This window comes from Mytilus californianus, unplaced genomic scaffold (assembly GCF_021869535.1).
Source record: "Mytilus californianus isolate M0D057914Y unplaced genomic scaffold, xbMytCali1.0.p SCAF_6, whole genome shotgun sequence".
Classification (NCBI taxonomy): Eukaryota; Metazoa; Mollusca; class Bivalvia; order Mytilida; family Mytilidae; genus Mytilus; species Mytilus californianus.
Window position 1 is genome coordinate 61,289,223 of NW_026262712.1, and position 25,264 is coordinate 61,314,486.

At 31.6% G+C, this 25,264-nt stretch overlaps 1 long non-coding RNA gene across 1 annotated transcript; it reads left to right on the plus strand.

Moving 5' to 3' along the window:
* The first annotated feature begins 12,856 nt into the window (after nucleotides 1–12,856).
* On the plus strand, nucleotides 12,857–15,439 carry LOC127704165 (uncharacterized). Its single transcript, XR_007983165.1, has 2 exons — nucleotides 12,857–12,989; nucleotides 14,781–15,439. It is a non-coding gene; the product is annotated as an uncharacterized LOC127704165 (long non-coding RNA).
* The last annotated feature ends 9,825 nt before the right edge of the window (nucleotides 15,440–25,264 follow it).

Consider the following 25,264-nt stretch of genomic DNA (forward strand, 5'->3'; position numbering starts at 1 on the left):
TTGTTTAAAATTACCAATTTTTCTTTTTTTTTTTTTTTTGATAAAAAAATGCAATTTTGTTTGTAGCTAGTTACTTCAAAGGCATCAAGATAAGATTTTTTATGAGAATTTTAAATATATCAGGCTTAAACTTTTGCTTGTGTTGAATATGAATGCAATAATTTCTTTATTTTGATAGAAATTATGAACCGCCATTTAATTTCAGTACTTTTTGTACATTAGGATTGGTTGTTTTTAAAAAATTATGCTGAAATTCAGGGAAAAGATACTAAATTTTTTTTCGCGTTGCTTAAAAATGCAAATATTTCTTCTTTTATATCAGAAATAATACAACGTCAACTATAATCAGTCATTATAAATGCCTTGAGATAAGGAATTTTGTATAAAATTTGAATAATTGAAGGATACATATGCATTAACTTTTGTTTTTGTTGAATAAGAATGCTATTATTTCTTCATTGTAATGGAAATAATTGACCACCATTGGATTTTTGTACTTTTGGTAGTTCAGAATTGGTTGTTTTTCATAGAATTAACAGAATGTCAGAGAAAATATACTAAAATGTTGTTCGCATGGTTTAAAATTACCAATTGTTCTTTTTATGATAAAAAAAATGTTATGTTATTTGTAACTAGTTATTTCAAAGGCCTCGAGATAAGTTTTTTTATAAGAATTTTAATAATGTAAGGAGAATAATACTTAAACTTTTGGTTGTGTTGAATACATGTACAATAACTTCCTTATTATGATAGAAATCATGAACCGCCATTTGATTTCAGTACTTTTTGTACATCAGGATTGATTGTTTTTCATAAATTATGCTGAATTTCCGGGAAAAGATACTACATTTTTTTTCGCGTTGCTTAAAAATGCAAATATTTCTTCTTTTATATCAGAAATAATGCAACGTCAACTGCAATCAGTCATTATAAATGCCTTTAGATAAGTAATTTTGTATAAAATTTGAATAATTGAAGGAGAAATATGCATTAACTTTTGTTTTTGTTGAATAAGCATGCTATCATTTCTTTATTTTAATGGAAATTATTGACCACCATTGGATTTTTGTACTTTTGGTAGTTCAGAATTGGTTGTTTTTCATAAAATTAAAAGAATATCAGAGAAAATATATTAAAATGTTGTTCGCATTGTTTAAAGTTTCCAATTTCCTTTTTATGTTAAAAAAAATGTAATGTTATTTGTAACTAGTTATTTCAAAGGCCTCGAGATAAGTTTTTTATAAGAATTTAATAATGTAAGGGGAATAATACTTAAAATTTTGTTTGTGTTGAATACATGTACAATTGCAATAATTTCTTTTTTATGATAGAAATCATGAACCGCCATTTGATTTCAGTACTTTTTGTACATCAGGATTGGTTGTTTTTCATAAATTATGCTGAATTTCAGGGAAAAGATGCTAAATTGTTTTTCGCGTTGCTTAATAATGCAAATATTTCTTCTTTTATATCAAAAATAATGCAATGTCGATTGCAATAATGGGTTGTTTTCCGCAAAATTAAATAAAAATTAGAGAAAAGATACTAAAAGTCTTTCGCAGTTTTTAAACTCTAACAAATTACCAATATTTCTTTTTTTTTTTTTATAAACAATTCAGCAATATTATTTGTAACTAGTTATTTTAAAGGCCTCCAGATAAGTTTTTTTATAAGAATTATAAGGATGAAAATACTTAAAAAATATTGAAAATAATACACAAAAATTTGCAATAAATAATTATATCATTTCATTTTCCATAGCATTTTCGGAAAAAAAATCCCAATCGCGATAAAAATCGTTTTAGCACTCTTCGGGTATGAAAATATATAACCTAAATAAAAACGAAAATCACCATTCTTTTATAATAATATTTAAAATCAGTTTTATTTGCACATTTCTTTTCTTTATAAATTCTTAAAACTTTGCTGAATAATTGCTAAAAAAAATGTTGATCTTTTGTACTTGAACGTTTCGTATTTTCCGTGGCGCCATTTTAAATAAATGATACGAAACTAAGATTCCGTAATTTGTATTAGTTCATCATTTGACGTTGTAGAGTTCAGTCCGTCAGAAAGGTCTATTGGTTCATCCGTCAGATCCGTCCGATCAGTCAAAATTTTTACTATAAGTCTGACGGATTGGTGACGTGAGTTTCACGCGAACTTGACTGATCGGTGACTGATTGATGACCGCTGACTGACTGCTAAAAAAGTAACGCCTAAGGTTGCAAGTACTGTAGGGACGTTCCGTTTTGAATATTCCTTGGAGGTCGTTATTTTTGTTTTATTTTTACCTTTTTAAGATGTATAAAAGGGACACACACTATTTGCTTTATACCTAAACTTACATATATTAATATATACCAGTGGACAATTGAACATGAACTATACTTGATAATAGAAAAAAAACTCACTACCGTTGTTTTTGTCTTTGTACATAAAAATTAAATATTGAATCGTTTAAAATGAGATTTAGCTTTTAAAAAATATGATTCAACGATATATATTGTACGAAAGCATTTTTCAAAATCCAAGAATGTTTCTTAATAGTTTAATTTTGGAAAAAAATAAAGCATCAATTGCCAAGTTCTTGGTAGTTAATGGTAGTTAATGTTACTTGTATGTAACCCTCACCTCCATATTCCTTCTAAACCTGGTTTAGTGACCTTCGTTTGATCACTCACCGTCATAGTTGCTTCATCTCTTAAGTTGATTGTTTTATTCAGTATAATTTAATGTCGTTAATACAAAAGTTACTGTTCCTTAAAAGGAACCATGGTTGACAATGACTTTCTTTTAAAGGGTCAATAATCTGCTCTTTCAACACTTCAGCTATGTGCTATTAATCTTTTATACCGAATGTTGCGCTATTGTTGTCATTTAAATCCTTGATATAAAATTAAAATTAGTTTGTTTTGAAAAATAGTCTTTTACATTATTGATATGAAACTAGAATTATTGTCTTTCAATGACCGTATATTCGGATATTATTGCCAGGTATTCATTAATGCAAATAATGCGTTTGTGTGAGTGTCTCAATAATGAGAACTCGCATTCGAAAATCTGGTTCATACAACTGTATATCTGTATTTAACTGAAAATCGCAATAATTTTTCTCGCATTATTGTACATTCTTCAAAACTCGCAATAATAAATGCGATCAATAATTTCCGATTTACAGTATTGATTATTGATTGCCTAACACGAAAATATAGCATAAAACATGTATTTAGCGGACCCATGTAGTAGAATAGAATGTCAGTAAAAGCTAGAAATTTTAACATGAAGCGAACCTTTTATTAATAATAAAGCTGCGACTTCGAAGATAAATTTCGTGCTGACATGCATTATCATTAATATGGTAATAATTATACATTAACTGTTCACAAAACGTTGAATAATTGAAAATACGAAGGATTTTCTATCCCAGGAATAGATTAACGTAGCTGTATTTTACAAACTCTTTCGGAATTTTGGATCCCCGATGCTCTTCAACTTCGTATTTTTTTGGGTCTTTTTAACTTTTTTATTCGAGCGTCACTGATGATTCTTTTGTAGACGTGAAATTTTAAAGCTAGGTATATATGATAAGTTTATTCTTTAAGTACCACGGATTATAGTTGTAAACAAAGACGTTTCACCCCATTTATTTAATTTAAGGACAAGACTAAGATATAGCATACATATTTTTTTTATCTGAACGTTTTATATATCTTTCAGAGATATAAAGTTGCAACGGACGGAGTAATAACCTTGTCTTTGTACCTCTCATTGAGTGAAGGCACATGGCTTCCTGTACACTGTGACTCTCCATGGATAACGAATAATATGATCAATCTGGGTCCTCTAATTATGTCAGAATGCAGTTCATCCCTGTCGTTCCATGTATGTAGTATTAAGAGTAAAACGAATATTTTTTATAAACAAGTACATAACATCAGCATAAAAATCTATATATATACTCAAGGAAAAACATTTATTTTCACGAACAAATATTGATGTGTTCAAAAAGGTTGTACCATTTTTTACAATCAGTGATCAATTGATCAAATAGATCTCTCATGGATACCCATAATGCCCAAAAAGGGCTAAATATGATTGGTTATAGATTACATTATTTTCAAATTATTTAATATATAAAATTTATGCAGTATTGAAATACATGTATTTGTTTCTGCATTCTAGGGACAACATCTACAAATTCAACAATTATAACAACAATTAACGTTTCAACATCTAAGAAAGCAGAAACTGCAAAACTTCCCTTTGATAGACCTATGGGTACACAAACAACTGGTGTTCCTGTAATTCATGTAAAAACAGAAGATTATATTTTCAAAGTAGCAAATAATCTGACTACGATGACTCACCAGGATACAGATGTTTCTGTCCCTTCCATGGTACTAAGTTCTTTTACAGGTATTTTTTTTTAGTAAAATGAAAATCCTTCAATATGAATGAAATTAAATGGGAATTATTGTCAATGAGAGAGCTAACGAACGACATAAAATCCTAAGAGTAATGAGAGGTCAACATAGTTTTCATAAATAGGCAGATGTTTACACAAAATATCAAGCTTTAAATCTCCCTGTGTCTAATTGGGATTAAATTAACCAGGCTGTCTTTCACTTACACTACATTGCGTATAAAAATAAGATATATAAAAGAGACAACCAGACTGACTTAGGTCTCAGGCACATATGGCGGGGCTTAATAGTTGGTTAATCTATCTCAACCCTTCTCCCACGTAATAATCGATCAGTGGAATAACAAGATTCTCATTAGAATTGGTTCAGGAAAACACTTAACTCTTTGATACTATAGATTCAGAAATTATTGCGTGCATTTATTATTGCGATTTTGAAGAATGGACAAAAATGCGATTTCAGAAAAAAAAACGGCATATAGATATATGCATCAGATATTCGAATATGACTTCTTATTATTGCGATAATCACCCAAACGCATTATTCCGTTAATAAAAACTTCGCAATAATTTCGGAATTTACCTTGACACCATAAAATATAACAAAAGATGCAACTTCAGGCAATGATGATTTGTTCCAAAATGAGAAAAAAATTTGATATTGGCTAATTAATGTATTCGAACTTTAAGAAAGAACCAACTGCTGTTTAAAAGTAGGCTTATTAGAAATATATATCGTCACATAAACATAAAACAAATGTAATTCATTTTGTTTCCTTATTTACGTTTTATCTTACGCTCAGGATAAATTCGAATATCACGGCCCAGGCCATTTGTAAATTTCCAACAAATCTATAGTTTCCATGAATTAGTTCTTACTTAGATAAAACATTTGTAGTACTGAAATTATATTAATTAGTACTTGTATTTGATTCTGCACTCTAGGGACAACATCTACAAATTCAACAGTTATAACAACAATAAACGTTTCAACAACCGAAAAAGCAAAAACTGCAAAACTTCATTTTAACTGGTGTTCCGGACATTCACTTAGGACAACAGAAGATGCTATTTCCAAGTGACAAATAGTTTGACTTCGAAAACGCACCAAGAAAACAGAGGTTTCTATCACCTCCCTGGTACCAAGTATTTTTACAGGTTATTGTCTATAAGAAAGAAAATCCTTCAATATGAATGAAATTAAATGGAAAATAAATGTCAATGAGACAGCTAGCGAACAACATAAAATTATAAATGCTATCAAAGGTCAACAAAATCTTTAACAATAGGCAAATATCTACACTATATATCAAGCTTTAAATCTCCCTGTGTCGATTGTGAATAAATTTACAAGGCTGTCTTTCACTTACATTACATTGCATATAAAATATAAGATATATAAAAAAGACAACTAGACTGATTGAGGCCTTAGGCACGTATTGCGGGGCTAAATAGTTAGTTTTTTTATATCTCAACCTTTCCCCTTTTATTTCTTGATCAGTGGAATAACAAGATTGATATGCATATTAAACATATGTACATATACAATTAGAATTAATTTTTTAAAAAATCACTTAACTCTATGATAACTATATACGATATAACAAAAGATGCAACTACACAGGCAATAATGATTTGCTCAAAACAAACAATGAAATATTAGATTGGTATTTCTATATCATGTACATCTTTTTTATAATGTGACAAATATGCATGCATATATTGTCCGATTTTAGTGTTCTTTAGTGTGAGTAATATTATGCTGAAATGTCTCGTCTTACAGTACCTTCTTCGCGAGAGAGAAAAAACGCCTTAGTTTATTTTTGATTGTCTAACATCGACACTGATACAATTCTATCATGCTTTCAACACAATCAGCATTGTCTTCTATTATAACTTAGTATTCCGTTTTTTTCAAAATGATAATGAGTTTAATATTTACATGGCAACTGTATTATGATTTTAAAACAAAACATTTTAAAAGTAGGTTGATTAGAAATATATATCTTTACATAAACATACAAAATCTAAGACTTTTTTATACTTATTTGCATTGTACCTCGAAATAATCAAAAGAAGTGGTCTTAATGGAATCTTTGGAATACCTATCGTTTTCTTATTATAGGCATTGATTCATCGCTGGAAAAGGCCTTCTGAGACCAGACGAAAAATCTTCATTTGGCCTAATGAATACTACCTAATTTTTATTTTTATTTATTTCTCAGCTCTGGTTTCAAAAACTAATAAAAGAAGACAACATCAACGAAACTTTAACATTTCGATTGGCCTGCATCTTTATTGTTTTTTTTTATTATTTATTATTGATCTTTTTTTATATTTTTTTGTTCAATCTACAATGCATACATACACTGTGACAAGACATAAGTAAATAAGATATATGCATGTACCATTGGTATTATGCTACAAAGTAATACAAAGGCTTGCAACTTTGTGCAAATTCAATACTCCTCCTTACAATTTAACCATTGTATTGGTGGCATTACATTACGATATACGACTAATGAAAGTATTTCAATTTTCATTTTTTTTTTCATGTTTAAGAAAGTTCGCTACTTAGTTTCAAAATAACAAGCTTTTCATAACACTAGTATATATTGATAGGGGATAAATAGAGGAATTAAAAAAGTCAAAAAAATATATAAGTCAATGTGCTTGTTTTCGAGATATTCGCCATTGAAATTTTTGCGGGAAAATGTTCTCTCTTGATTTTTCATAGCTTTATCATTGACAAGTTTAAGTTCTCAAAAATTTTTAAAAATAGCAAAGATTTTATAAGACTTTTACATATCGCTTATAATTATATATGTAAAAAATTAATAAAAAGAAAAATGGGGGTCAATGGCCAAAATTTTTTAATGCATTCAAATGAATAAAACCAAAGGATTCCGAAAATATGACAAAAATACCAAAACATGACAAGCGAACATCCTTAATCTCCAATATATAGCATAGCTTGCTTATCGGATGTGTGTACCTAAAAAATATAACAATGCTAAAGAGCATGCAGCTTCTTCTCCGATTTTGTAAATCTTTACAAATGTCTTGATTAAATTGTAGTTATTGATGCAACTGTATATAACAGTTTAAAATTGAATATGTATAAAAGAGAGTAGTGGCTTACGTTTATAAGCAGCAGGCAGAAGAAACATAGTATCTGTCAATATTGATGCGCACGACTACATCTAAAAACTCTTCAGTGATGTTAAATGAAAAAAAAATCTGGGATTCTGAAACGCACAAAACCTTTTAAAATTTCAAAATTGTGAATGTTTAACGTCGATAACCTAATGTATGCAGTTATTCAAAGCAGAGGTCGTGATTGGTTAAAAACGTCCGAATCAATAAACAAGACGACGAGACTTTGTTTTCATTTTGGTGTACGAACGATAAAATTGCCCATAGGATCTCTCCTACTTGCAAGGGTCTAAAGTCCTAACACATTTAAAACTTTTCATGAATCCTGAATTTTGATTGGTGCCCTGTGGAAGATGTGACTAATCAGCAGTCAGCTGTATTTTATCGAATAGGTAAATCCCGATCTAGTTTTGAATGATTGATTGACAATTTTACATTGTCAGTGTATTCAGGCGTCAACGTAGCCAACGTAGAACATTGAAATATAACGACTGAGTTATTTGGGTTAAAATATACTAGAAAAAACATATTTTGATATGACCTATATTCGTTATGTTTAAGTAACAACTGAAGAGACATTTGAGGTACAGTACCATAATACAACTAGATAACTTTGTCAAATCTCTTGACACTTATCAAAACAGGGACAGACGCTTTTCCTTATCTAAAGATTAATTTTGTGCATTTTATTTTTTTTTTTTTTTTATTTTATTCTTTATTTTGATAATGAATGGATTTAGATTGTTTTTTTTCCGAAGTCAATATTATATACTTTTACAGTGACAGCAGCGGTAGCTGGCGAGGTACAGGATTTCGTGTAAAGCACTTTACGATTTCTTCGTTGTTGTAAGATTTTTTCATTCTAATACACCAATAAGGTGCTATTTTCGTACATGAAATGATACTTTTAATATAATCCTGAAGCGTTAGGTTTATGAATAAAAGTCTCGGATGTTCCTTCAGAAATTGCAAACTCAGAACTCTATAAAACTATATTATAAATGTATGTCAATGAGGATTCAGAATACGATTAACTACACTACTTTGTTATTATGTTATCCACTGATTAAAAGCCTATATTTTGAACTGACAGCAATCAAATAATAGTTCATTTAAGTAAGCGTATATTATATGATTGTAAAAAGGAGACATACGTACAGCATATGTACTCAACATCATTTTAATTTTAGAGTATGTAAAACAAGTTGAATAAACACGTGTGTTTACCTAACACTTTATATGTTTCATTCTTTTCTTCATTCGGTGTGATTTTGCTAAAAACATAACACACTGCGCTAGTAATAATTTATTTTGATATTTCGGCTGCAAGTGTGACCGAAATAAAACTTAACAGACGACTGCGTTGATGGTTTTGAGAAAAACAGTACTAACAGTTGTTTATTTTTCAATAACATTTGACGGTAATCATTATCTGGTAAAGTACTTTGTTTACGAATTTATCACACAATAACAGTATATTCAAGAGAGAACATTAAGACATCAACCGTCATTGACATGTTTTTAGTCTCCATTTTGTGTGTACGAAACGATGCACGAGACGTAGGTTTCTGTCTTGCTAATATCGCAATATGCACATAAATGTTTGTATAATTCTATATTTTATTTCTAAAATACCTTTAGAGAGACGAAAACATAGTTATGCAAATGGCTGATATTTTTGTTTGAGCATATAGTTTTTCTTAAATTGTTTAACATTTCATAGCGGTATAACATGTTACTTTTATTATTCTTCCCTAAGTTTAATTATTTTGTATTTACATTGTATCATACGTCAAATTTATTTGTTCAGTGTATGTTCACTGGTGTTAATATGTCCTTTGATTGAGTTAAGCAATTCCAGTTGATTTTTTATAGTGTTTCTTTCTATGATGTGTTGTTACACTATTGTTTCAGAAAAAGGGTGAAGGTTTGGTACCATTAAAACGTTTAAACCCGCTGCAATTGTTTGCACCAGTCCTAAGTTAGGAATCTGATGTTCAGTAGTTATCGTTTGTTGATGTGGTTCATAAGTGTTTCTCGTTTCGCGTTTTTGTTTTTTTTATATAGATTAGACCTTGGTTTTCCCGTTTGAATGGTTTTACACTAGTAATTTTGGGGGCTCTTTATAGCTTGCTGTTCGGTGTGAGCCAAGGCTCCGTGTTGAAGACCGTACTTTGACCTATAATGGTTTACTTTGATAAATTTTGACTTGGATGGAGAGTTGTCTCATTGGCACTCATACACCATCTTCTTATATCTAATTATGGTTCGGAAACCATATAATCACTGAATGTTAAGTAATAATTAACCTTTGAATCGTGAAATGATATCCGGGCTCACGATATCAAGAGTACGATCCAACGCTTATAAATTGTGTCTTTTATCCAAATTTGTAAAGTTTCTCAATCGATTTATGAATTTCGAACAGCGGTATACTACTGTTGCCTTTTTAATTCTGACGTCTTTTTAGAATTATAAATCTTTCACTAATTTGACCTTTCTATCAGTGAATTCAAATAACCACCTAAATGATGTACAAGGAACAACCATTCATAAGAAGAAAACAGGTAGTGAAACCCTAGAAATTTAAAAAAAAAAAAAACCACATTGAATATATTCATTTCTTTTAAAAAAGTGAAATAGCCAATAACGGGCAAATACGGAAAAATCGTTTTCAATGCATAAATATCAATAATAACTCAAATACAATTAAACTAAAGAAAAAGAACCCAAAACAATTAAAGACAGGAAATCCAAAAACTACAACTTTTTACTGTCAACAATAAAAAGGCGCAAACCCTGTGCGTCTATGTAACCGCTATGTATCATATTTCAAAATGTATGTATGTTAATAAGATTTATGGCTGACGATACAAATTGAAATTCATTTATAAGGCTAAACCACAGTTTTCTCTCATATAGAAATGAAATTTTAAGAATCCACGCAACGATAATAATAATAGTTGTCGCTGAGTGGAGTAAGATCGGCTTATCCTGCCGGAAAATCTGAGTTCATCTCAGGTTTATAGGCGTGGACCGTGTTGCTCAAAATTGCTGTGATGTATAAACTTACAGCGGAGTCTAATATGAGATGGAACGCTTGATCCCAGGCCTTGATGCTGAGAGTAAGCCAAACAATTTTACAAAATTCAATGTTTAATGTTTCATAGCTTAGTTTTTGAATGATACTTTTTTAATTTTCAGTTTGGTAGTTGATATAGACTTTTACTAACACACTTCTAAATCGAAGGGTAACATTACAACGCCATAGCTAAGCAAAAGAAACCCCAAAAAAACCAGGGTTGATCTCTGGTGCTTTGGAAGGATGAGAAGATTCTGCTCTACTAATGGCACCAGTAAGTATCAATTCAATGATACGTTTCTTTTTATAATATCAAAATCGAGGAAGAGAAGATAGGGTTGTCGTTTCAACAATTAAAACATACATAAGAATCTATTTAATGTAAAACTACATTCAAAATGGCTTCATACTCTTGAATATACTGCATGGAAAACAATTTTAAAGGCTTGACATGATGTTTTCATGGCCAGACATTTCAGATAGCGTATATATCAAACTTAAAAAAACATTTGATTACGTCACATTCCAAAAAGTGCGATAACATGATTTATATGTTTTCACATCACTGTCATAGCATTGGGGTTACCAATTTTACTGTACCAGATGCGACAAATAATGTCTCTTGAAATACACTCGCACTTTCAGTATAGGTTCCAAGTTATAAAAAAAGATGAAGGAAACCAAGAGAGCAAATAAAAAAACACAAGTCGCTTAGATGAAAAGACAAACAACAAAAATAAAACACAGAAAACACAGAATTCAGCAACACGAACACCACAAAAACCGAGGGTAAACTATTTTGCTACAGTAGGATAAGCTATTTCTGCTCAACTAATGGCTCCTGTTGTGTTGCTCATGCAGGTTAATACAAATGTATTATTTTCAATCAATACAGATGTCTAAGATAGTTTTGTTTTTATATGTCTTGATAGTAACAGAAAACATTTAGTTACATGAAAAATAGTATGAAATTAAAGGCGACAGAAGTTTACCGCTGTTCAAATCTCGCTAATTGATAAGGAAAAGACAAATCAAGGTAACAAACAAAATATGAGGGAATCGCATGAAATCAGCGAAACAGGTTGAATTGACGAGGTAAGCGATTACTGCTACATGTATGCATGTAACCGCAAAAAAAGTAAAATAACAAAACTATCGAACTCTAAGAAAAATTCAAAACGGAAAGTTCCTTATCAAATTGCAAATCAAAAGCTCAAACACATCAAACGAATTGAAAACAACTGTCGTATTCCTGACTTGGTACAGGCATTTTATGTAGAACGGACAAATAAATACCTGACAGAACTTGTTATCAAAGTTGAATATTTTTGCATTTTTCTATTTTTTTGAAACAGAATGAATACAGATGTTAAGTTCATTTTCCACAAGGAACCAAAGGATACCTTTTACTCGTGTACAACTTTGTTTAAAAGGCAAAAATAACCACAAAGTATCAGACCATATCAGCATAGTATATGTTTGTTGTACAACACGGAGACATGAAAAGTTAAAAACCATCCGTATATGCGAATTATATATCCCTTATTCATGATTGAAAGTAAAAGTTCAAAATAGAAGAAGTTATTCAACTTGTAGTAATAAATTGTACAAAAACATAAAAGAAATCATGAAATAAAAAGAAAGAAAACTTTTAAAACGTAAGGATAAGTAACACAAACCCATTAAATAACTAAGAAAGAACTTATTTTTCTGTATGGTAAGCTGTTCGCAATTTATGCTACACATGGTTACACAAAATTTCGTGAAGAAGGAAAACACATGAAAAATTACCTAGTCAGCCATGACTTAGATATTGAAAAAAATGTAAATTTTAGTAGTCCTTGTTGATGATCTACCTGGTTTCCTACTGCGGAACAGTATGTTAAAAACAGAAATAAAAATCAGTTATAAATCCTACATTGTAGCAATGAGCGTTGAATGTAGATCTTAATGTTAATGAAATTTGTTTTGTAGATCTATGGTAATAAATCCTGTGAGTGCTGTAAAATCTTGCTTAAATCTAAACTTTGTTTCGTTTGTATCTGTATAAATCTAGATTATTTCGGACAACGGCAAACTGTTTTCGTGTCTTTTTACAGATTTTATCAAAACCTAGCTAGCATGTAAAAACCTTGATTTTCAGAATATATATTGAAGTACAGTACATTTGTTTTACTATACTTTACTTACTTAGTGACTGTCATTCTAAATCTATTCAACAGCAAAATGTTTCGGATGATGAAACCCAGGATGAACGAATTTTTGCACATGAGGGTACAATAAAGAAATTGGAAAATTTAGTTGAAAATGTGACAAAATCAAAAGGTAATATTTATAACCTTAGGGTTTTTTTATTTGATAAAAATGAAGCTAAAATGCCTTGACTTTTTTTTATTAAAAAACAGATCTAAAAACTTCTTTATAGGTAATTTTGAAAATGGGGAGAGGTCGAAGACTACAAACTCACCACAGAACTATAATATGCGTATTGTATGACTAATTTAGAACATATTCACTCCTTTGCGTGACATAAAACAAATTAGCATTTGTAATAATCAAACATTAGAATGACCTCATTTTAAGTGTTAGCATAGCGAGTAAAAGGAATGAAAATCCTATGTTAATGGTCATTTCAACAGATGGAATGACATAGCAATGAGATAGTTTTGTGATAACCATGATAACAAAAAAGGATAAAATATTCAAAAATGGAGATTTCTTCTGCTTCAGGTTCAATTTAATACTTATTTTTCTAACATTCCTTCATTTTAATAAAAGCACACAATGTTCTATAAATCAGCTTTCCTATAATTGTATAATTTTTACATGTTTTAATAATGACAAAAAAAAAATAACAATCGTTTCAACATAAAATGCTTACTCTTATTATTGATCATTTTAAGGTCTCGTATAAAAAATTGATTAGATATCATTTCACCTACACCTATGGCCGATTTTTAGATTCTTTTTTTTTCTGTATGATATGTACCATTATATAACGTTTGCAAGGTTGAAATCTCAATGCAAATTTAAATCTTTTTATAGTTCTATTCTCCTGTTTTTACTTTTAATAATAAGACAAAAACAGTACTCATGATTTTTTCTTTCGTTCTTTTACTGTAGAAATTCCCTCCGGGGATGATACACTTCGTTAGTGAAGTTTTTAAGAGTTCATAATTATTTAACAATGAAAGGCCATTCGTGTATAGAATTTCATAGTACATGATACGCCATGTACTATGAGAAATATGTTCATTGGACGAGAATGGTTTTAACATATTTGACAATGTTTGATACCTTTTTTCGATTTTGAATTTTAGAATTATTAAAATTGTGTAACTGAATTAGTAGAACAAAACCATCGCTAATTAAAATGCAATTGCGTTGTTTCTATTACTTTCTTTATTTGCAAATAATTCAATGTTCAATCTGTAGAGTTTTATTTAAGATTTTGCTTGAAAGAATGTAGTATAGCGGACTGTTTGATGTTGTCAGAATAAAATTCAAAACTGTAGATATTACCCAAAATGTTTTCTTGAAAAACTTTCAGAGCTACGGTAAAACTAGAAAAAACCATACGTTGTCTCATGACAGAAATTATAGTTGTACTCGGCTCTAAGCAGGATAGAAATATTAGGCACAGACTCGCATTCTATCATAATCTCTTTCATAGTTTTGTACAAATAAAGTTTAAAGTTAAAGACTATATACAGTGTAGTTATTCTATATTCCTTTAATTTTGAATCCATTTTGATTGGTTAAGCCAGTTTGATAAATATTGATATATAAGACATCGATTTGAAATTTACACATAAACATACACGGAGCATTTTCTGTCAATCATTAGAGAAACAGATACTGCGACTTAAAACGACGTTTACGACAATATTGGTCCATTCCTGGTGTTTAAATTTTCAAATTTAAAAATATTTGGTAAACCTCGAGATATCTACCAACTTTTATCCTCGAACATTTCAGATGAAGATATATCCAACTGCACAGCTACATATGTACATATAACTCAAATTCTCTATATTTTTTATTGAATATAACGAAGGACAATTGAAGCTCTGTGGTAAGTTTAAAGATCATACTGACATTCATTTTTATTTGTAGATAAACCCGATCACCCTGTGATGTTTTACGCAAAAATGTCTGCAAGATCATTCACATTAAATATGTTATCGACAGTTGTGTTTGAAACCGTGATCCTAAACATCGGCGGCCATTATGATCAATTTGATGGGATCTTTGTTGCACCTAGGAAAAGCGTCTACATGTTTTCCTGGACTGTATCTATTGGTAGTGGCAATTATGTTGTAACTGAACTTGTAGTTGAAGATAAAATTATATCGGGAACAGGAAATACCGACAGCAATGGAGGATATCATTCTGCGTCGATGACGGTATTATGTAGGATGGAAAAAGATGAGCATGCTTTTATCAGAACCGCAAAACATGGTAGTACAAATCATTTTTACAGCCAACCAAACTATCCCCAAACGTCGTTTCTAGGAATGCTTGTATACGATGAAATGTGAATATTTGCAAACTTACATACTGAAATAGGTGTTTACTACCTGTAGCTTATGCATAACTCGATGAACGTTACCCGATAATTATGTTTCGATTTCTAACATCACTGAAGAGACATTATTTGTCGAAATCCGGATATGGTGTATAAATTTTTGCACCTCATGTTTGCGGTATACCATCTTCTCCGCAAGTTTATTGTTTTCTGTTTGGTATTAAATTTACAATTAATATCCATGTTACATCTCGTGATCAATTTATTTTGCAATCGTCAATGGCAGTCAGCAGGGTTTAAGAACATCAGTTGTTCGACCTGTTAGTCAAATGCGATTTGTTGAAATATACTTTTCACTTTTTTGGTCTTTTGGAAAATGTTATTTGTGCTGTATTTAGACCCCTCTACCAAGAAATTTGTTTTACATGCACACGTATAAAAATTGCGGTTTTTATCCAACGCAATCATAGGTTTGAACGTTGTTTTCAATTTAGACATATATATATATTAATATATAACACATTACTTGAATCACACAAATTTTCAACTAATTACGTATAAGAATTGTTTTGCTTATATGGAGTTTAATTTTTATTTTTTAAAGTTTAATGGTTGAATATATATGTGGACACGATAACAACCAATGTTAATACTCATGAGGCTAGCCTGCAATAATATTCATGAGCCTGAAATTATATTCATGAGATGACTTGCTTTTGATGAAGTTAAGTAAGAAACTATCGATCATTATAATAGAATAACGTGTTCTGAATATATTTCATATAAATAACAACAAAATCTAAAGTCAAAGAAGGTGTCTTCTCCCAGGTCCGCGCTTACTTAATTCAAAATGAAAGTAAATAGAAAAGATTAGTGCTCCCCTCAATATAGAACCAATAATCGATTCATTTAAAGTTTTGTGATTTGTGAATAATGTAAACTGAAACAACATTAAATGTAAAAGATGATTAAATATAAAAATGTTTCGATTACCATAAATAAAGAAATTGAACGAAAATGATGAAAGTATGCATGCTTCTTGAAAACCGGACATTCCCCCGGACAATCTATAGCTATACAGAACAGTTCTTATAAATATCTATTATTCCTTGAAGTATTTAAATATTTAACAATTATTCATAACATGTTAACTGAAAGGAATTGAAAGGAATTAATTGCCATATGGTCATTCCGTAATCTGTTCGTTGACGAATATAGTTACATACCAAAAGTACAACATGCCCTTAATACGTTCGTTTATCTTCAATTTTAAATATAGCTGATAAAAAAGAAGTGTAACCATTTTAGAAAAACAGACACAAAAATACTATAATAGTTACTATAGCAATGACCTAACAGTATTCAAAACTACGGAGACCAATCAGAGTCTTAATATAATCAGACCATTGACACTCAGAGGTAGGCATTGGCTTTAAAATTACCATTATCACTTATTACCTCGACCCGTACCAGTTTTTCATTTTGAAATGGGACTTTATTCAACGGACAGATTATTATGGAATGCCCAAATGACAATCAATTCCCTTTAATTCCCATTTTCAAGAAGGATGTCAATATTTCATCGCTTTTGTTCAATTTCTTTTTTTACAGTAATTGCTTAATTTCTATATCTAAAAATCCTGTTATTCATTATTGTTTCAATTAACAAAATTCCACTAATCACAAAATTTTAACGAATCGTTTCTTGGTTCTATGTGTAAGGAGGCATTAACCTTTTATTTAAGCTTTCATTTTAAATGGTGTTAAAAGACGCGAACCTTGCAAAAGACACCTACTGATTTAAGATTTCACTTTGCTATAAATAGAAGAACCAATTGAATATTTACAGCAAGAAGTAATTTTATTGTCATAATCTATTAATTACCAACACCACCTCATCTAACGAGGTCACATCTCATGAATATTATTGAATGCTAGCCTCATGAATATTAACGCCGGCTAGCTTCACACCAGTTATCTTTCGTATGTCTGTCTTTTTATCTATGCCAACAGATTTTTCTTTGATTTTTGAAAATATTTCTGGAATACTATACATACTAAGCTTCAATTTCTGTTTTCATGAAGGCATTTTAAAATTGGTTGTCTTGTAAGTCAGTCATTCGACTAAAACTATTCTTGGAATTCAAATTCCAAATTCCATTCTTGTGTTAAATAACTAGGGAAAAATTTAATTGTCCGGATAGTAAGCTATTCATGATTTATGTTGCACATGGTTAAACAAACATTTTTTGAAGACATGGAAAATGAGAGATCAGATGCAACACATGAAAAATTACCTGGTCAGCTATGACTTACATATTGCATAATGGTCCCCCAAATCATAATGGTGATCGAGACACTTTCAAGACGACGACTTGCCATACAAAACTCTCTGTGTTCAATGCCTTCCTTGTAAGAAACAATTTGCTGTCAAACAAAGTACACTACTGTGGTCCTTGTTGATCATCTACCTTTTTCCTACTGCGGAACGGTATATGTGTAGAACAGATGAAAAAGAAATTGGATGTTGTTATAGATTCTACATTGTAGCAATGAGTGTTACATGAATATCTTTAATTTCAATGCGATTTATTTGGTCGATCTATGGCAATAAATCCTGTGATAAGTTCCCTTTTCTACACTGTTATTAATTATTTTGACAAAAAGTACGAGTACACAGCCAAGTACCATCGAGGAAATTGCCGTAAAGATACGTGATTGGAGTGCTGTAAAACCTAACTTAACCCAACATTTTTTGTTCTCGTTTGTATCTGTATAAATCTAGATTATGACGGTCAATGGCAATCTGTTCCCATGTGTTTTACTGATTTCTACAAAACCTAGCAATCACTTAAAAACCTGGATTTTTCAGAATATACACATATCTTATGGTGTTTATATATCTCAACTTGTACGATTCGCTCGTGTATGTAACAACGTATTAGATTTTAGCGAGAGAAATTTATGTATTACTGAAAAATTATTACATCAGGGTTTTCGATATCATAAACTAGTCAAAACATTTACTAAATTTTATCATCGGTATAAGGACATCATTCGTAAATATAACTCAACATGCAGACATCTTATACGTTCGGGTATTTCACATCCAATCTTTTATGGTAATATTCTTTACAAACACAAAAATGTCAGTATTCACCTCAAAAGCTAACAAAACCTTTGAACAGACTTATTAAGAAGGGATATAGTTACGATACTGTTGTCAGGTCATTAAAGATTGCATATTTTGGCTTTAATATTGATTCACTTATAGGGTCTTTGCATCGGAATTAAACATATTTATTCTAAAACCAGTTGTTGGCATGACACGGGTTATGTTCTTCTCATATATTTTATGATGGTATAATACTAAACCCCTAACAGGAGGGATTGTGCCTGATATTCATATGATGAAGACATAATCTTTCAATCAGTTTAATTGGGGTCTGGAGCTGGCATGTCAGTAACTGCTAGTAGTCTGTTGTTATTTATGTATTATTGTTATTTTGTTTATTTTCTTTTGTTTCCTATTCTGACATCGGACTCGGACTTCTCTTGAACTGAGTTTTACTGTGCGTACTGTTGTGCGTTTGTTTTTTCTACATTGGCTCGAGGTATAGGGGGAGGGTTGAGATCTCAAAAAACATGTTTAACCCCGCCGCATTTTTGCGCCTGTCCCAAGCCTTTTGTTAGTCTTGTATCATTTTCAATTTTAGTTTCTTGTGTATAATTTGGAGTTTAGTATGACGTCCATTATCACTGAACTAGTATACATATTTGTTTAGGGGCCAGCTGAAGGACGCCTCCGGGTGCGGGAGTTTCTCGCTGCATTGAAGACCCATTGGTGGCCTTCGGCTGTTGTCTGCTCTATGGTCGGGTAGTTGTCTCTTTGACACATTCCCCATTTCCATTCTCAATTTTATTTATCATTGTCATTTTGCTTCGTTTCTGTTACCTACTCAAATATCGGACTCGGACTTTTTTATTATATATTTGCCAGAGATATAGGGGTTGATATCTAACAAAACATGTTTAACCTGGCCGCATGTTTGCGCCTATCCTAAATCAGGAACCTCTAGCCTATGTTAGTCTTGTTTTTTTTTATTTTGATTTAGTTGTGTGTTTCAGAGTGTGGCGTCAATTTTTCTCTTTGGCATATTCCCTGTTACTATTCTCTATTCTATTGAAGTATAGTACATTTGTTATCCTCTACTTCACTCTCTTTTCTTATTGAGACAGATGTTAATTGACATTATCAAACCCATACGAATCCACTTCACAAAATCATTAATTTTACTACACTTATACCCTCTTCTGCCGTATTATCAAGGAATTTTAAAAAAAAAAGAAGAAAAGTACATTGGCAAAGTGCAAATGCGTTATTCAATTACTTGGCAAAATTCTGTAACAAAGCACATGCATGAATCTATATGTGTTCCCTTTTTTTTTTGTGGTGGTTGTTGTTGACATTTCTGTATTTAACGTTTTAACTCTTGTAAATACAACATGGAGATTAGAGCGTCTGCAGTCATTGTGATTTACTTTTATTTAGTTACTGTCATTCTAAGTCCATTCAAAATGTTTCGGTTGATGGACCCCAGGATGAATGAATTTTTGCAATTGAGAGTACAATCAAGAAATGGGAAACCAAGTTGAAAATGTGACAAAATCAAAAGGTGTCATTCATAGCCTTAGTTTTGTTTTTGTTGTAATTTGAAAATAATGACATTAAGATGCCTTGAAAATATGATTGAATAAAAACAGATTTAAAAAACATTTATACCGGGTGGTTGGGACTACAACCTCACCACATAACTATAATTGACTTATATTGTGTAAGACTCATTTTTTTTTTTTTAATTTAATTAATTTTCTTATTCAATTATAAAAATATGTTGTAATGGAATGAGTAGAGCAACATTATCGCCAAAGAAAAGAAAACATACAAAAACAATCAGAATATACATACAGAAAAATATAGATTGGGTAATACATGTACAAAATTGAAAACAACACGTTTAATTATTTCATGCGTCCGAAGCGCTTTTCTGGATTTACCTTCATCAGGAACGCTCAATGCCAAACATTTGAAATCCGAGGGATGTATAAGTACCGAAACAGTTGAAGAGCTATATGACAAAAATACCTAAAATAAATAGTCAAATTCATCTAAGGTCAACTTTGCCTGAGGGAGTTGAAACCTTAGTTCCTTTATAATTTCAAAATTTATAAACGGACAATTTTAGAAAAGTTTGTTATAAATCATGTCAGTACCGAAGTACTGACTACTGAGCTGAAACAAACTGCATTAAGAATCGGAGGTAAAGGTAGTTGCTCAGGAAGGGTAGGTAGCTAAAGTAGTTGAGCGAGATGTGTTTAAAGAAAAATTATAATGTTAAAATACGACAATACGATCAATTCATAGCGAGACTTAGAGATTATCAGAAAAACACATGCACATGTGACAACACACAACATACTGAACCTTAAAAGAACGACCATTTGATGATTTTGAAAATGAATATCCTAGCTACGATAAGCATACATAGCAACAGATGAAATTGGAAATGCAATCCGACAAAAATCCTCCTTAACCCCCCCCCCCCCCCCTTTTTCCCCGATAATCAAACGGGGGTACCATGAAGAAGTGATAATGGGTTCAGGAAGATCAGTCTTCAAATCAGTAATGCGATTGCAAGGGACAGTTTCATCAGTGTCATGTTTTCAAAAACTCGGGTGAAACAGAAGTAATTAAATTTGAATTCGTTGGGCTTATTCGTTTAGGAATAAAACCATTTATTCATAGCCCCATTGCTATCTATGTTAAATTTTGCAATTTCAATATAGAAATAAGGAGAAGTGGTATGATTAATATTGCCAATGAAACAACTATCCACCAAAGTTCAAATGAAGTGGATTTTAGCAATTATAGACACCCGTACGGCCTTCAACAATGAGAAAAATCTAATACCGTATAGTCGGCGATAAAAGGAACCGACATGAAAATATGAAACTAATGGCCTAATGTGTAACAAAATAAACGAAAAAAACAAATATGACAGACATGAATCATCGACAACCACTGAACTATAGACTCCTGGCTTGGAACAGGCACATAAAGAATGTGGCGGGGTTAAACATGTTTGAAGTCTCTGATGCATGATTTTTTATTATTAATTGTTTTTGGCTTTTAACTAGCTGTCAGTAACTGCGAGTACTCTCAAATCGTTCTTTCTTTTATTTGACCTGTTGATACTAATTATAAATATAAAAAAGAAGATGTGGTATGATTGCCAATGAGACAACTCTCCACAAGAGACCAAATGACACAGAAATTACCCACCGTACGGCCTTCAACAATGAGCAAAGCCCATACCGCACAGTCAGCTTTTTTGTTATTTAATGTTATTCAGGGTTATATCTGGTATATATACCAGCTTTGATAAGTGTTTGGTATTACTATAAATTTTCACTTCGTACTATGAACATCAAAATTATTTATTTTGTAAAAATATTTCCTTTCTCTATTTGAACTGTACACGTATACCAACAAAATTATTTTAATTTACCTGTGTTTAAAGTAATTGCATATGGCTGATATTTTTGTTCGAGCATATTGTTTTTCTTAAATTGTTTAACATTTCATGTTACTTTTATTATTCTTCCCTTAGTTTATTTATTTTATTTTGTATTTACATTGTATCATAGGTCAAATTTATTGTTCAGTGTATGTTCACTGGTGTTAAAAAGTCCTTTGATTGAGTTAAGCCATTTCAGTTGATTTTTTATAGTGTGTCTTTCAATGTGATGTTACACTATTGTTTCAGAAAAAATGTGAAGGTTTGGTACCATTAAAACGTTTAAACCCGCTGCAATTGTTTGCACCTGTCCTAAGTCAGGAATCTGATGTTCAGTAGTTGTTGTTTGTTGATGTGGTTCATAAGTGTTTCTCGTTTCTCGTTTTTTATATAGAGTAGACCGTTGGTTTTCCCGTTTGAATGGTTTTACACTAGTAAGTTTGGGGCCCTTTATACCTTGCTGTTTGGTGTGAGCCAAGGCTCCGTGTTGAAGACCGTACTTTGACCTATAATGGTTTACTTTAATAAATTTTGACTTGGATGTTTTTAAGATACTAGACAAAAAAAATTAAGTTGGTAAAATGCGTCATTTAAAGGGTAATAACTCCTATAAAAAGTCATATGACAGTTTTGAATGGACAATAGGCAGATCTCATCATTCCCAACATTTCTGCCCTTTTCAGATTTTCTCTATTTATAGTGGTTTTTAAGATAAAAGACACAACTTGCATTTTAGCGTTAGGTATTCATCACATTCGCACGAAACTGTATTCATTACCCCTTTCAAAACTTCATTCTCTGTTCAATTTATGTTTGGAAACCACTGTTACGAACCCTCATTCAAACCAATACAAACTTACAGCTATTATTTCGGATATTGCAAGTCACAGACTTTTCAAACCAGTTCGCATTGGAAAAGATGAAAAAGAGAAAAGATCTTTTCTTAAACTTTCCTTTGCCAACAAAGGTCTCGATGGCGTCAACTTAGGCAATATCCTTCATCATAAATTAGTTCAGTCGAAAATACCTCCTTATTTTAAAGATCAGTCTGTACCAATAATTTCTTATACCTATACCAAACCAATTGCAACTAAAATTTTCAATTACAAACACGTTTTGCAGGATCTCAACATTGACGACTTCAAGTCTAAACCTCCTGATTGCACCTGTGCTAGTTCCCAATTCACATATAATCCGGCTGGCCACGTTATTACCGGAGACCTCAACATTGTCGATAACACTTCCCTGCGAAATTTGTTATCCAAAGGTCCGAAATATCGTGAGCCTAAATCCATCAATTGGAAATACAACTTCAAAATACTGATGGATTCAGTCGAGGATTATGCCAGGCAATGGGCTTAACGCGAGAAAGAAGACGTAGATACTCTTTCCGAATGGATTAAGGCTGTGAGGTCGTTGATACAAATCCGAATTAAGAAACTAAATAGGCATATCAATACCCACGCTACATCAATTTTTATAGACCCAAATGTTGCAAAACACTTGTCCTACCTCCATGACAAATATGTTGTTGTCCCCGCAGATAAAGTTTGTGTGTAAATATCATTACATAAACTGCTTGATAAATGAATTAGGTATTGACAATTCACTTGGAAACTCAACATATACCCTCACGACACTTACCAAAGAGGAAATCCTAGATAAGCATAGGTCTGTTCTATGTTCCTTTGGAATTTCAACCAAAGACGAAGAACTGGATCTTCCATCACTGTATTGGATACCTAAACTACATAAGTGTCCTTACAAACAAGGGTATATTGCTGGGTCTTCCAAGTGCTCCACGAAACCTCTTTCTAAATTATTAACATCTATTTTATCAGCAATCAAAGCCGGGCTCCAAAGTTATTGTGAAACTGCCTATTCTAGAGGTGGCGTGAATCAGATGTGGATACTAAAAAATTCCAAAGATCTTTTAGAGTACATACAATCTAAGACTCTCTCATCTTGCAATAGTATTAAAACATTTGACTTTTCTACACTTTACACAAGTATTCCCCATTCCAAACTAAAAGACAAATTGAAAGAGTTGGTATTAATTTGTTTCATTAAAAAGAATGGCGAACGTAGATACAAGTATCTTGTCTTGGGGAGGGATAAATCCTACTTTGTAAAGAATCACTCTGATTCAAACAAAAAATTCTCTGAAACTGACATTATCAAGATGCTTGATTTCTTGATTGACAACATATTTGTTACGTTTGGAGAACGTGTTTTTCAACAGACTGTTGGAATTCCAATGGGAACCAATTGTGCCCCTCTTCTTGCAGACTTGTTTCTTTATTATTATGAGGCTGACTTCATACAGGAACTTCTTAGGAAGAAAGATAAGAAGTTAGAAATATCCTTTAACTTTACGTTCCGCTATATAGATGATGTTCTCTCACTAAATAATACAAAAGTTGGTGACTATGTTGAATGAATCTATCCCATCGAACTAGAGATAAAGGATACTACAGATACAGTTAAGTCTGCCTCATATCTTGACTTACATCTAGAAATTGACAATGAGGGTCGGTTGAAAACAAAACTTTACGACAAAAGAGATGATTTCAGCTTCCCAATTGTGAACTTTCCATTTCTATGTAGCAACATTCCAGCAGCGCCTGCATACGGAGTATATATCTCCCAATTGATACGATATTCCCGGGCTTGTGTTTCCTATCATGATTTCCTTGATAGAGGATTGCTGCTCACAAGGAAGCTATTAAACCAAGAGTTCCAAATAGTGAAGTTGAGGTCATCCCTTCGTAAATTTTACGGACGCCATCACGAGTTGGTTGACCGTTATGGAATAACCGTTTCACAGATGATATCGGATATGTTCCTTATGTCGTAACTACAATACCCTTCCCTTTTCACGAATGTGACTTACCGAATTAGACTATTTACCGGATTTGTAATAACATAAGCAACTCGACGGGTGCCACATGTGGAGCAGGATCTGCTTACCCTTCCGGAGCACCTAAGATCACCCCCAGTTTTTGGTGGGGTTCGTGTTGCTTAGTCTTTAGTTTTCTATGTTGTGTCATCTGTACTATTATTTGTCTGTTTTTTTTTTTATTTTTGGCCATGACGTTGTCAGTTTGTTTTCGATCTATGAGTTTGACTGTCCCTCTGGTATCTTTCGTCCCTCTTTTTTTAGCCCTATGTTCTATTTCTAGCCATGTCGGTCATCTTGGTTGGCAGGTGGAGTCATTGGACACATTTTTTAAACTAGATACAATAATGATGATGAGAAGACTTTTGTAAAATCACGGACCATTCGTTTGATGTGTTTGAGCTTTTGATTTTGCCATTTGATTATGGACTTTCCGTTTTGAATTTTTCTCGACGTTCAGTATTTTTGTGATTTTACTTTTTAGAATACTTTTTTGTTTGCCTTTTTTCTGAAATCTGGGTTAGGGGCCACATTAAAGTTCAATGTAGGATTAAAACCTTAATTCACATATATTTTCTTGGACTCAACTTCCATA